The 12609-nt window shown below is 35.5% G+C and overlaps 1 pseudogene; it reads left to right on the top strand.

Annotated features, from left to right (window-relative positions):
- The first annotated feature begins 9958 nt into the window (after positions 1–9958).
- LOC104983163 lies at positions 9959–10899 on the top strand (annotated as a pseudogene).
- Positions 10900–12609: the final 1710 nt, after the last annotated feature.

The following is a 12609-nucleotide window of genomic DNA, read 5'->3' as shown; positions in this document are numbered from 1 at the left end:
TTCTGTCTTTTAAGAGAAACCAGAACAAATTATAAAGGAAAAAAAAAAAGTCTGGATGGCTGCAGAATCCTGTAGAATAGAATGTTTGTTATTTTGGGAAATTCTTTGAATTGACATTTATTTACACAAATTTAATCCAGAAATTCTCCATAAATTTTGACAGTAAAATTTTACTCTGAATGTAAAGATTTTAAGATTGAAATCTGTTAATATAAATGATTTTATAGTCTGTTCTACAAAGTCCTAATGATGAACTCTTCATTTCCACAAATGAATTATACTCTTTTAACTTTAAATTCTTCTTGGTGGTTTGCATAGGTGCAGCTTTTTTTGCTTTATTTCTAAAAAGTTGGGGCAATATTTTTAATGAAGTTATTCACAAGATAAACAAAGAATGTACAGAATAGTCTCCCAATGGAGAACATGCTATAAGTTCAATATAAACCTCATTGTGTTACTTGCTCAGTCTTGTCTGACTCTTTGCAACCCCATGGATATAGCCCACAAGCTCCTCTGTCCAGGGACTTCTCCAGGCAAAAATACTGGAATGGGTAGCCATTCCCTTCTCCAGGGGAACCTGTTCTCCTGCATTGCAGGCAGAATCTTTACTGCCTGAGCTTCTAGTAAAGCCCATAACCCTCATTAGGTAATACTAATTTTCATATCATGTATGTTAATAAATAAGATTTCAGCAAATTTGTTGATGCTGGGTAGCTCTCATATGATACATATACTCCATAGATAGTAGGTTACATTCTTTATTGCACTACTGGTCTTCACTACTATTCATCATCTTAAAAAAATATTTTCCCTGAAAGAGATCAAGAAAAACTTAGATGGGCTAATAGGGAAACAGATTGTGGAGCACTTTTTCAATGCTATTTTCCCTGGATCTTGCTGCCTAGATACATAGTTCATTCAAGTTCAAGGACAGTTTTATAGATGAAAAATAGTTTTATTATAAGCACAAAGATAATACTTGACAGAAAATAGATAAAAATAACCCTGTGTTTGAAAGAAGAGCCTGAAAGAAGAAACATCTAGGAGTAATTTTCTAGTTACATTTGGTGTTTATTTCCTACTGTTATTATCAAAACTCCAGAAAAGTCTTTATAAATGTTATAGTCTTATCCTCAAGGAAGATTCCACATTAAGAAGATATCATTCTCAAGCTTGCATAAACTTTGCCTCTCTGTAAAATAAGAAGGGAATGTTTTATAGCTTATTGTATGATGGCAGTATCACCAGATAATAAATGTACAGAATAATATATCATAAATAAACATGGGCAACCAGTTCAAATAGCGAATCCGTTCATTGATATATAAAATAATATAATACATCATATCTAAGAGGGATTTAACACACACAAAAATGTGGATTTGGTATGCTGTTGTTTTTCAGTCGCTATGTCCTGTCCAACTCTTTGCTACCCCATGGAATGTAGCACACCAGGCTTCACTGTCCTCCACTATCTTCCAGAGTTTGCTCAAATCCATGTCTATTGACTTGATTTTCAAGATTTGATAGTAAATATAAACATCTGAGAACACTTTATTTACATTTGAAAAGCCAGTGAAAGTTGTTTCCTCTTGATAAAATCAATAGTGTAAATATAATATGAAGTTTACAATATAAATGGTGTAATGTACAAAATAAACGGTATGGCTTACTGTTTAGGCAACTCTATTTTTTAAAACATAAGAAAACATGAAGAGTATACTGTCATAAGAAAATAGAAAAATAATTAAACAAGGTTTAATCAAAGCTATTTCTATAATACTGTCAAATAGATTATTTTTCTCTTGAATATTTTATATTTTGCATCCATATAAAATCAAGAAACAGATACAATTTTGTTTATGTTTTAAGATTAAACAAGCCAATAATTCAAATACCCAAAGGCTTTAGGGAAATAATATGAATCAAGATACCACATGGGACAGTGTTAACATCTAATTACTTGAATTGCAGTAATCAAGGCAACACTTCAGTTATATTGTCTGTCTCCACATCCCTAAGGTCTTGATGGCATATATTTGTGATGCAGTTTGGTGTCAGGATTTAGATTGATCTTACCTTTGGTATCTGGGAGTTTTCTCAAAAGTAATATATGTAAAATAGTAGTGATATATGTAAAATATATATGACAATACTAATATATGAAATAGCTGATAAATATACTGGTGGGCTGCACTACCCTTTTCAGCTCTGTTTCTATTAAGTACTAAGCAGCAGCATTCTAGGTGTTTAATTCTTAGCAAGGAGCTCTTTTGTAAATGATTCATTCAAAGGCGTCTGTATTTAGGTGAGTTGACTCATGACTCTTGTTTTATTTTAAAAAGAAAATACAGAGTTACAACAATCTTTGCATGAGACACACATATGTTTAGAACAAAGTACCCACAAATCTATTAATGTTGTTGTATTGTATTCTGATACTTTCTTTCAAGTAATATTCATCCTGGTTTTCTCATTGGGTTTCCACTATATAGCCAGAAATGAAATAAATATTTTGGCAAATAATTTTCGAAGAATAATAAAAAAGTGGACACTATCTTCAGTTTTTCCTGTAATCTTTAAGAAACAAAGTGACGGTAACAATCATATTTATAAATAAAATTATACAGCATTTCATACTTATGAGTTATAAACATGAACGTCTATATTTATACAAAGGGGACAAAACAAGGAGTATTGTCTATAATAGTAGGTGGTAAAATAAAACATTAAAAGTGAGAGAATAAAGTGGAGAAATAAAGTATTAATATAAGGAAATGGGCATGTACTATGTTTGATAGACTCACTTTTCTAAACAAGAATGCATTAAGTGATATAAGCATTTTTATAGATCCAAGCAGTTTTGAAAAAGTCAAACTGAATAATAGAAATGTCATGGATTCACTAATATGATTTGTTTGGAATCTTAAAGTCACTGAATGTCAGGTTAAAATAATCATGGAGAATTATTCTCATGATCTTGTACAGAATATATTAAACGAAGGAGTACTGAGAGCTTACAGTATTGTTACAGATGATCTAGTGTGGGAATGGTGTTTGGAAGATATCTTTCCCACAAGCTCAGAATGTGGAGATCAGAGAAAGCTGTAACATGGTAAGGAAACCTACAGGACATACAAAATATAATTATGCATTGTAGACTATGTGTTTAAATGAAATCCTGTAGTGTTTCTATTATGTGGTCTCTAGAGGAAAGGATGTCTACACTGTCTTCCCAAATGTGTGCACCAATTGACAGCTGTCTGTGTTTCTGCCTGTTTTTCACAACATATAAGTTTTTTAAAATCACAGCTGTTATTCATAATTCCAATAAATAAGAAGGCTAAATATCTACTATGCATCACACCTTGTCTTGTATTCATTATTGAAATATCTAGTTCCATTATGGTGATTCAAAGTTTATACTAATATTCTCATCTTATTAATCAGGATATGTCTTGTGATGACAGTAATAATCAAGAAATGTTCTGATGTCCCATTTGAAATAGGTTTTCTCTGACACTTTTCTTTGAAAAAGCTAAAAACTCAAAATGCAGTAATACATGGTTTTATTGCATCTTGAAATTTATATACTTTGTCCAGTAGCTTCATAGTCCTTATTTTTGTCAACAAAATTCCACAATGTGCTCTGATGGAAAAAGAAAAGCTTTTTGTCCAAGATAGTTTCAGCTATTATCATAGCAGGTATAGCAGTTATTTTGTTGCTGAAAGAGGAGAGTGAAAGAGTTGGCTTAAAGCTCAACATTCAGAAAACGAAGATCATGGCATCTGGTCCCATCACTTCATGGGAAATAGATGTGGAAACAGTGTCAGACCTTATTTCTTGGGGCTCCAAAATCACTGCAGATGGTAACTGCAGCCATGAAATTAAGACACTTACTCCTTGGAAGGAAAGTTATGACTAACCAATATAACATATTAAAAAGCAGAGACATTAATTTTCCAACAAAGGTCCATCTAGTCAAGACTATAGTTTTTCCAGTGATCATGTATGGATGTGAGAGTTGGACTGTGAAAAAAGCTGAGCACTGAAGAAGGGATGCTTTTGAATTGTGGTGTTGGAGAAGACTCTTGAGAGTCCCTTGGACTGCAAGGAGATCCAACCAGTCCATCCTAAAGGAGACCAGTCCTGGGTGTTCATTGGAAGGACTGACACTAAAGCTGAAACTCCAATACTTTGACCACCTCATGCAAAGAATTGATTCATTGGAAAAGACCCTGGTGCTGGGAGGGATTGGAGGCAGGAAGAGAAGGTGACGACAGAGGATGAAATGGCTGGATGGCATCACCATCTCCATGCACATGAGTTTTCAGTGAACTCTGGGAGTTGGTGATGGACAGGGAGACCTGGTGTGCTGTGATTCATGGGGTCACCAAGAGTCAGACACGACTAAACTGAACTGAACTGATGGCAGAAACCAACACAGCATCACAAAAATTAAAAAAAAAAAAAGAAACAAAAATAGTGTGCTGTGTGTAGTTTAATAAAGATCTGTTACTAACAGAAAAGTGATTTAGAAAATTTGAAAATGCATCATGTAATGTCTGACATATTCAGTAATGTTTTAAGATAGTAATTAAAATATACTGTTTTAAATATAAAATTTGAAGTTATGTAACTTGTAATTTGGTTCTCATTAGATTTTTATCTTAAGTAGAATATAAAACAAAAGAGAAAAGGACTGAATAGTTGCAAAATCTTTTTATCACAGATTATTTTTGCTTGATAAATACTTTTGAATAGGCAGTTCATTTATACAAATGCAATGAAAACTCTTTTTCAAAAATTCTCAGATTGCACTTTCAATCTAAGAGTAAACATTTGAACTACAAAGCTAAATGCATTAATATGTTAGATAATATAGTTTAGTTCACTAATGGTTATATTAAGTAACATTTAAGAACTACTGTTTCTACAGATTGATTTAGATACTACTGATCTTTAAAACTTTTGGATGTAACAAGTATACGTATAAATTTTCTTCCTTGAAAGACTATGACTAAATGATTGCTGAAGATACACGTAGTACTGCTAAGAATTGTACAGTTCAATGTTCACTTCTTTGTGGAGCAATAATTACAAAACCTGGATCTGGTCCATGATGTATACATGCCAATATTAATATGTTGACTAAGTAAAGAAGGCATCAGTCAATATACTGACTGATGCTTGGCACATATTTTATTATATTATTATGTTACAAGACATTTTCCTTACATAACTAAAGTCAAAGTGTGGTGGCTCAGTCATGTCTAACTGTTTGTGAGTCCATAGACTGTACCCCAGGTTTCCTCTTGTGGCCTAGTGGTAAAGAATCTGCCTGCTACGCAGAGGACACAGGAGACCTGGATTCGATCCCTGAATGGGGAAGATCCCCTGGAGGAGGTCATGGCAATCCACTCCAGTATTCTTGCCTGGAGAACCCCATGGACAAAGAAACCTGGCGGGCTACAGTCCACATGTATGCAGAGTTAGATATAATGAAGTGACTGAGCATGCACACATGGACTGTAGTCCACGGGGTTCCTCTGTCCATGGGATTCTCCAGGCTAGTGCACTGGAATGAATAGCCATTATTTTCTCCAGGTGATCTTTCCCCATCCAGAGATCAAACCTATGTCTCCTGCATTATAGGTAGATTCTTTACCATCTGAGCCACCAGGGAAGGCCTTACATAAGGGAAATTCAGAATCAAAAAATGTAAAAAGTTTAAAAATATAAAATGATTCAAGTTTATAAAAAAAATAGCTTATTGATCTGTGATACCTGTCTCCATTCTTCCATATTCTACTAACATGGCATCCTCCAGTCTTAAAGATGGTACTCTTCCAGCGTGATCATTACTGTGCAATATCTTCTTTTTTATTTTTAATCAATTCTTAAATATTAAAAAATAATAATTCCCTTTCATAACCCTGTAGTGAGGTTTATGTTTTCCCAAAGAAATTCAAGCTAGCAGTGGTAATTTTTTGGAAGACTTTCAAAGATGGGTACTTGGACAATATCTAACCTTAAAAACAGGCCAAGCATCATATGAATAGAAAATTGGAATCCAATAATCAATGATCTGTAGTAATATTATGGTTTATAAATTATCCTTTGTGGATGACTGTAATATATATAGTGTTCACTGAATCAAATGTCTTGAAAATTGGGTGTCTGTCATGAAAGTTCTTCTGACCACAGGAAATGGGAGAAAATGAGGTATGGGTTCTTTTGATTGTCCTTGGGAACTTACAAATTTTGTAGGAAACTACAAAATTTGGGGCAAATTTGGGGCATCAACACTTTGAGAAAATTACTTTGAAAGAAGTTGAAATACGTTATGGTAGTCCTAAAAGCCTCTTATTTTTTATTAAGCCACAAAGAAAGTTCCCTAAATTTCTCAGTGGGAAAACTGTGTGTCAGAGACTATAGTAGTCCTCAACATTATAAAATAATTTTATCACATGATCTGTGGCATTCTGCAATATCGTTGGCATTCCAGTCTGTTTTGATATTTCCCCCCATTTTCCTGTTGGTTGGTGTCTGTTAGGATACAGTCTGATTTTGTGTCAGACAAATGAAATAGTTCTTCCTTTCAAAAACGTTTTTCAACAATCTATCTGGTTCCACTAACAATTTATTTTAATATCTCTCTAGCCTAGACTCTTGAACCTCAGCATATCTCCTGATGAATATTTTCCTTAATTTAACTTGTCTTTCTTCTAATTTTTCTTTTTTCTTTCTCACTGTACTTGTTTTAGTTATTTAAAATATAACAAATTCTGAAAATAAAATCATTTAGTCATTTATTATTTAATGAGTATTTGGCACTTACCTCACTCACAAATCTTTAAACCTGAATTTGAAATTTCTGTTTTTTAACAAAAAAGATGCCACATCACAAATAAGTAAGACATATATTTTTAAAAATGTGTTTACATAATGCAATCCCAACCTTTTTGTGGGAGCATGCACAATCTGGGCTTCTCTATCTAGAAGCACTGTCAAAGCTTATGAAATTAAAGTCTTCAAGCTTTAACTAAACTACATATTGGAGGATAAAAACACTGTTTCCATGCCTGGTCTGGGAAGATCCCATATGTCACACGGCAACTAAGCCTGTGCACCATGACTACCGAGCCTGTGTTCTGGAGCCATGAGCCAAAAATAAATAAATAAATATTTTTAAAAAGAAACAAATTCGTATCATATACATAGTGCTTGCTTTAACTAAAACTAGCATGAAATTCTGAACACAATTTGGAAGAAAGGAATTTAAAATTACAGAGTAATACTTTATAGAATTAATAAACTTGTTGCACTAATTATCTTTGGTCTACATGGACTTCAGCTGTCTTTCAGTTCAGTTCAGTTCAGTTCAGTTCAGTCTCTCAGTCATGTCCGACTCGACGACTCCATGAATCGCAGCACACCAGGCCTCCCTGTCCATCACCAACTCCTGGAGTTCACCCAGACCAACGTCCATCGAGTCAGTGAAGCCATCCAGCCATCTCATCCTCTGTCGCCCCCTTCTCCTCCTGCCCCTAATCTCTCCCAGCATCAGAGTCTTTCCAATGAGTCAACTCTTCGCATGAGGTGGCCAAAGTACTGGAGTTTCAGCTTCAGCATCATTCCCTCCAAAGAAATCTCAGGGCTGATCTCCTTCAGAATGGACTTGTTGGATCTCCTTGCAGTCCAAGGGACTCTCAAGAGTCTTCTCCAACACCACAGTTCAAAAGCATCAGTTCTTCGGCTCTCAGCCTTCTTCACAGTCCAACTCTAACATCCATACATGACCACAGGAAAAAACATGGCCTTGACTAGACGGACCTTTGTTGGCAAAGTAATGTCTCTGCTTTTGAATATGCTATCTAGATTGGCCATAACTTTCCTTCTGAGGAGTAAGCGTCTTTTAATTTCATGGCTGCAGTCACCATCTGTAGTGATTTTGGAGCCCAGAAAAAATAAAGTCTGACACTGTTTCCACTGTTTCCCCATCTATTTCCCATGAAGTGATGGGACCAGATGCCATGATCTTTGTTTTCTGAATGTTGAGCTTTAAGTCCACCTTTTTCACTCTCCACTTTTCACTTTCATCAAGAGGCTTTTTAGTTCCTCTTCACTTTCTGCCATAAGGGTGGTGTCATCTGCGTATCTGAGGTTATTGATATTTCTCCCAGCAATCTTGATTCCAGCTTGTGTTTCTTCCAGCTATCTTTATCATTTATATTTGACTTACTTATAAAAAGCATACTAATAAATCTGTAAAATAGCAAAAAAAGTAAAAAAACTAAAAACCTTATATTTCAAGGGATTCTGGTTTTGTTTTTTTTTTTGTAAATTAATTAATTTATTTTAACTGGAGGCTAATTATTTTACAATATAGTAGTGGTTTTTTGCCATACATTCACATGTATCAGCCATGGGTGTACAAGTGATTCCCTTTTAAAATGTTCCTTTGGTTGGATTTACCAGCATATTTGGCAATTCAATCCCTGACAAATCTTCAGTTAAAATATCAGGCCAACTGTATTGATGTGGTTGACAATAAATTCTCAAACAAGTAAGCAGATATTTTCTTTATTTCTTAGCCATCACATATTAAAAATAGCTTACACTTGTAAATGGGAACCTCAATTAGCTGCTGAGTTGTAGGTTACCCATTTGGCTAAATTTTCCAAAATTAGCTGCACCAGAATTGTCAATCACTGAATAATTTGTGTAATCTTTGTTTTCCAATGCCCCTGCATATGTGTATATCAAGATTTCCTACACAGGAAACTATGCATGTGTGTGCATGTGTGTGTGTGTGTGTGAATGTGTATGTTCAGTTGTGTCTGACTCTTTGCGACCCCATGGATTGTAGCCTGCCAGGCTCTTCTGTCCATGGGATTCTCCAGGCAAGAGTACTGGAGTGGGTTGCCATTTCCTTCTCCATTATTCTGTCTATAGCTCATGACAATAAACTCTGTAAGAATTCTTCAGGGTTTGACTCCCTAGGGTTAGGTGATTAGATATAAGGGAAATTAAAACACCATCCTGTAGTATAATTTCTAGGTCTGCCTACTACTCAAGATGTGTTCATTCTCATTCTGCAATTTCTTGACTGTTGCAAAAATAACGTGATATCTCTTGCTATCTTTATTAACTATATTTTGCAGGAATCATCAACTTTCTGATTAAAGGACTGGAAACATTTAAACAAAATTTCCATTTTGATACAAAATGTATATGCAGCACATTAGTGTTAGCAAGGAATACATCATAAAAATACACCAAGGATATCTGGCATTTGATGAGTTGATTTAACCTAGGATCATCCTTTCACTCTAATCTGAGGGATATGGGATCCAGAAGATTTTTGGCAGAGGAATCTATATGAACTGAAAATAGCAATATACAGGCTAAATTCTACTTTTATTAATCCCAGGACCATTGTGCATGTGCAGTTATATGTTTAACCCCAGTGAAATTTGCTATTATATTTTTCTTTATGTATTAAAATTGTTTAATCTTTCCCAGAGCAATTGTACTGTTATCATATGTCTGCCATAATCCAATCAATGATTTGTTTAGTTATTTTTTTTCTGATTTCCTTCTATGTAGCCTGTGTTCTCATATAATTATATTCTATCTTGAGGATATTTAATGCATCATATTTATTTAGGAATCATTTATATAAAGTACTACTATTGATAAACACTATTCTCTCTTGTTTTCTAGGTAAGGAAACTGAAGTTCTTATGGATAAAGCTAATTTACCATAATCAAATTCACTTAATTTGTCAAGTAAAGACCAATCTGACACTTCAGAACATTCCTGGGTATACACTGATCACATTGCCTTCACTAGCTTAGTTTGGGCTATCTTTAGTTTCTTTCACTCCACCTTCTCATGTTCCACTGATCAATTTTAATTCTTGTTTACTTTTATCTTTTAAATCAAGATCCATGGTACTGAACTAAGGAAATCAGAGCCCTGTGACCATGTTCATCCTCTTGGGCTTCTCAAAACACCTGCGCCTCCAGGCACCCTTTTTCCTGGTGTTCTTGACCATTTACACAGTCACTCTGGTGGGGAACCTTGGCATAACTGTGGTCATAAGGATCAATCCCAAACACCACACACCGGTGTACTTTTTCCTTAGTCATCTATCCTTTTGGGATATTTGTTCTTCCAGTGTATTTATACCCAAACTCCTAGACATCTTGGTTGTGGAAGACAGAGTTATCTCTTTCAAAGGATGCATAGCACAGTTTTCTTTGGCTGTGCATTTGTGATTCCAGAAATGTCCATTCTAGCAGTCATGGCCTATGACCAGTTTGTGGCTGTTTGTAACCCCCTGCTCTACACAGTTGCTGTGTCTCCTAGGCTCTGCAGCCTCCTGGTCTCTGGAACCTACACATGGGGTGGAATGTGTTGACAATAACATGTTCTCTTTTGGAGTTGCCCTTCTGCAGTTCTAACATCATATATCACTTTGGCTGTGAGTATTCTGCACTGTCTCTCCTTCCTGTTCTGACACCCATTTCAGTCAACTTACATGTTTCATCATTTCTACACTCAATGAAGTGTGTGCAGCCTCCTGATTATACTCACCTCCTATGTTTTCATAATTCTCACAATCATCAAGATGCCTTCAGCTGGTGAACTCCAAAAAGCCTTCTCCACCTGTGCCTCCCACCTGAGCACTGTCACCATTTTCCATGGGACTGTCCTGTTCCTTTATTGTGTACCCAACTCCAAAAGCTCATGGCTTCTGGTCAAAGTAGCCACTGTGTGTTTTACTGGCATGATTCCTATGCTTAACCCCCTTATCTATAGCCTTAGAAATGTGAAAAAGACAGTCAGGAGTTTGATAACTATGAAGCTGCTTTCTCCTTCAATATAATTCAAAAGTCCAATGGGACTGAAAAGCCACTTGAATTAAAGTCAACCTGTGTATAAGCCAAATAAATATGCTTGTGTTCATATTATGCTTAATAATTTTCACATATATTTGTGATGCTAGTTTACCTGTATTTTAAGTAAATATATGATTCTAGGAATCAACAAACTAAAATGGACTGGAATGGGTGAATTTAACTCAGATGACCATTATATCTACTACTGCAGGCAGGAATCCCTTAGAAGAAATGGAGTAGCCATCATGGTCAAAAAGAGTCCAGAATGAAGCACTTGGATGCAGTCTCAAAAATGACAGAATTATCTCTGTTCATTTCCAAGGCAAAACATTCAATATCACAGTAATCCAAGTCTATGTCCCAACCAGTAACTCTGAAGAAGCTGGAGTTGAACGGTTCTATGAAGACCTACAATACCTTTTAGAACTAACACCTCAGCCTCAAATGTCCTTTTCATTATAGGGGACTGGAATGCAAATGTAGGAAGTCAAGAAACACCTGGCATAACAGGCAAATTTGGCCTTGGAATACAGAATGAAGCAGGGCAAAGGCTAATAGAGTTTTGCCAATAGAATGCACTGCTCATAGCAAATACCCTCTTCCAACAGCACAAGAGAAGACTCTACATATGGACATCACCAGATGGTCAACACTGAAATCAGATTGATTAGATTCTTTGCAGCCAAAGATGGAGAACCTCTATACAGTCAGCACAAACAAGACCGGGAGCTGACTAAAATCCTTATTGCCAAATTCAGACTTAAATTGAAGAAAGTAGGGAAAACTGCTAGACTATTCAGGTATGACATAAATCAAATTCCTTATGATTATACAGTGGAAGTGAGAAATAGATTTAAGGGACTAGATCTGACAGATAGAGTGGCTGATGAACTATGGACAGAGGTTCGTGACATTGTACAGGAGACAGGGATCAAGACCATCCCCATGGAAAAGAAATGCAAAAAAGCAAAATGACTGTTTGGGGAGGCCATACAAATAGGTATGAAAAGAAGTGAAAAGAAAAGGAGAAAGGGAAAGATATAAGCATCTGAATGCAGAGTTCCAAAGAAAAGCAAGAAGAGAAAAGAAAGCCTTCCTCAGTGATCAATGCAAAGAAATAGAGGAAAACAACAGAATACTAAAGACTAGAGATCTCTTCAAGAAAATTAGAGATACCAAGGGAATATTTCATGCAACACCCGTGGCGGATTTATGTTGATGTATGGCAAAACCAATACAATATTTTAAAGTAATTAGCCTACAGTTAAAATAGATACATTCAAAAAAAAAAGAAAGAAAGAAATGGTATGGACCTAACAGAAGCAGAAGATATTAAGAACAGGTGGCAAGAATACACAGAAGAACTGTACAAAAAAATATTTTCATGACCCAGATAATCACGATGGCGTGATCACTCACCTAGAGCCAGACATCTTAGAATGTGAAGTCAAGTGGGCCTTAGGAAGCATCATTACGAACAAAGCTAGTGGAGGTGATGGAATTCAAGTTAAGCTATTTCAAATCCTGAAAGATGATGCTGTGAAGCTGCTGTACTCAATATGCCAGCAAATTTGGAAAACTCAGCAGTGACCAAAGGACTGGAAAAGGTCAGTTTTCATTCCAATCCCAAAGAAAGACAATGCCAAAGAATGCCCAAACTACCACAAAATTGCACTCATCACACGCTAGTAAAGTAA

The sequence above is a fragment of the Bison bison genome, unplaced genomic scaffold (genome assembly GCF_000754665.1).
Source record: "Bison bison bison isolate TAMUID 2011002044 unplaced genomic scaffold, Bison_UMD1.0 scf7180017861828, whole genome shotgun sequence".
Classification (NCBI taxonomy): Eukaryota; Metazoa; Chordata; class Mammalia; order Artiodactyla; family Bovidae; genus Bison; species Bison bison.
This window is presented reverse-complemented; position numbering and strand designations above follow the sequence as displayed.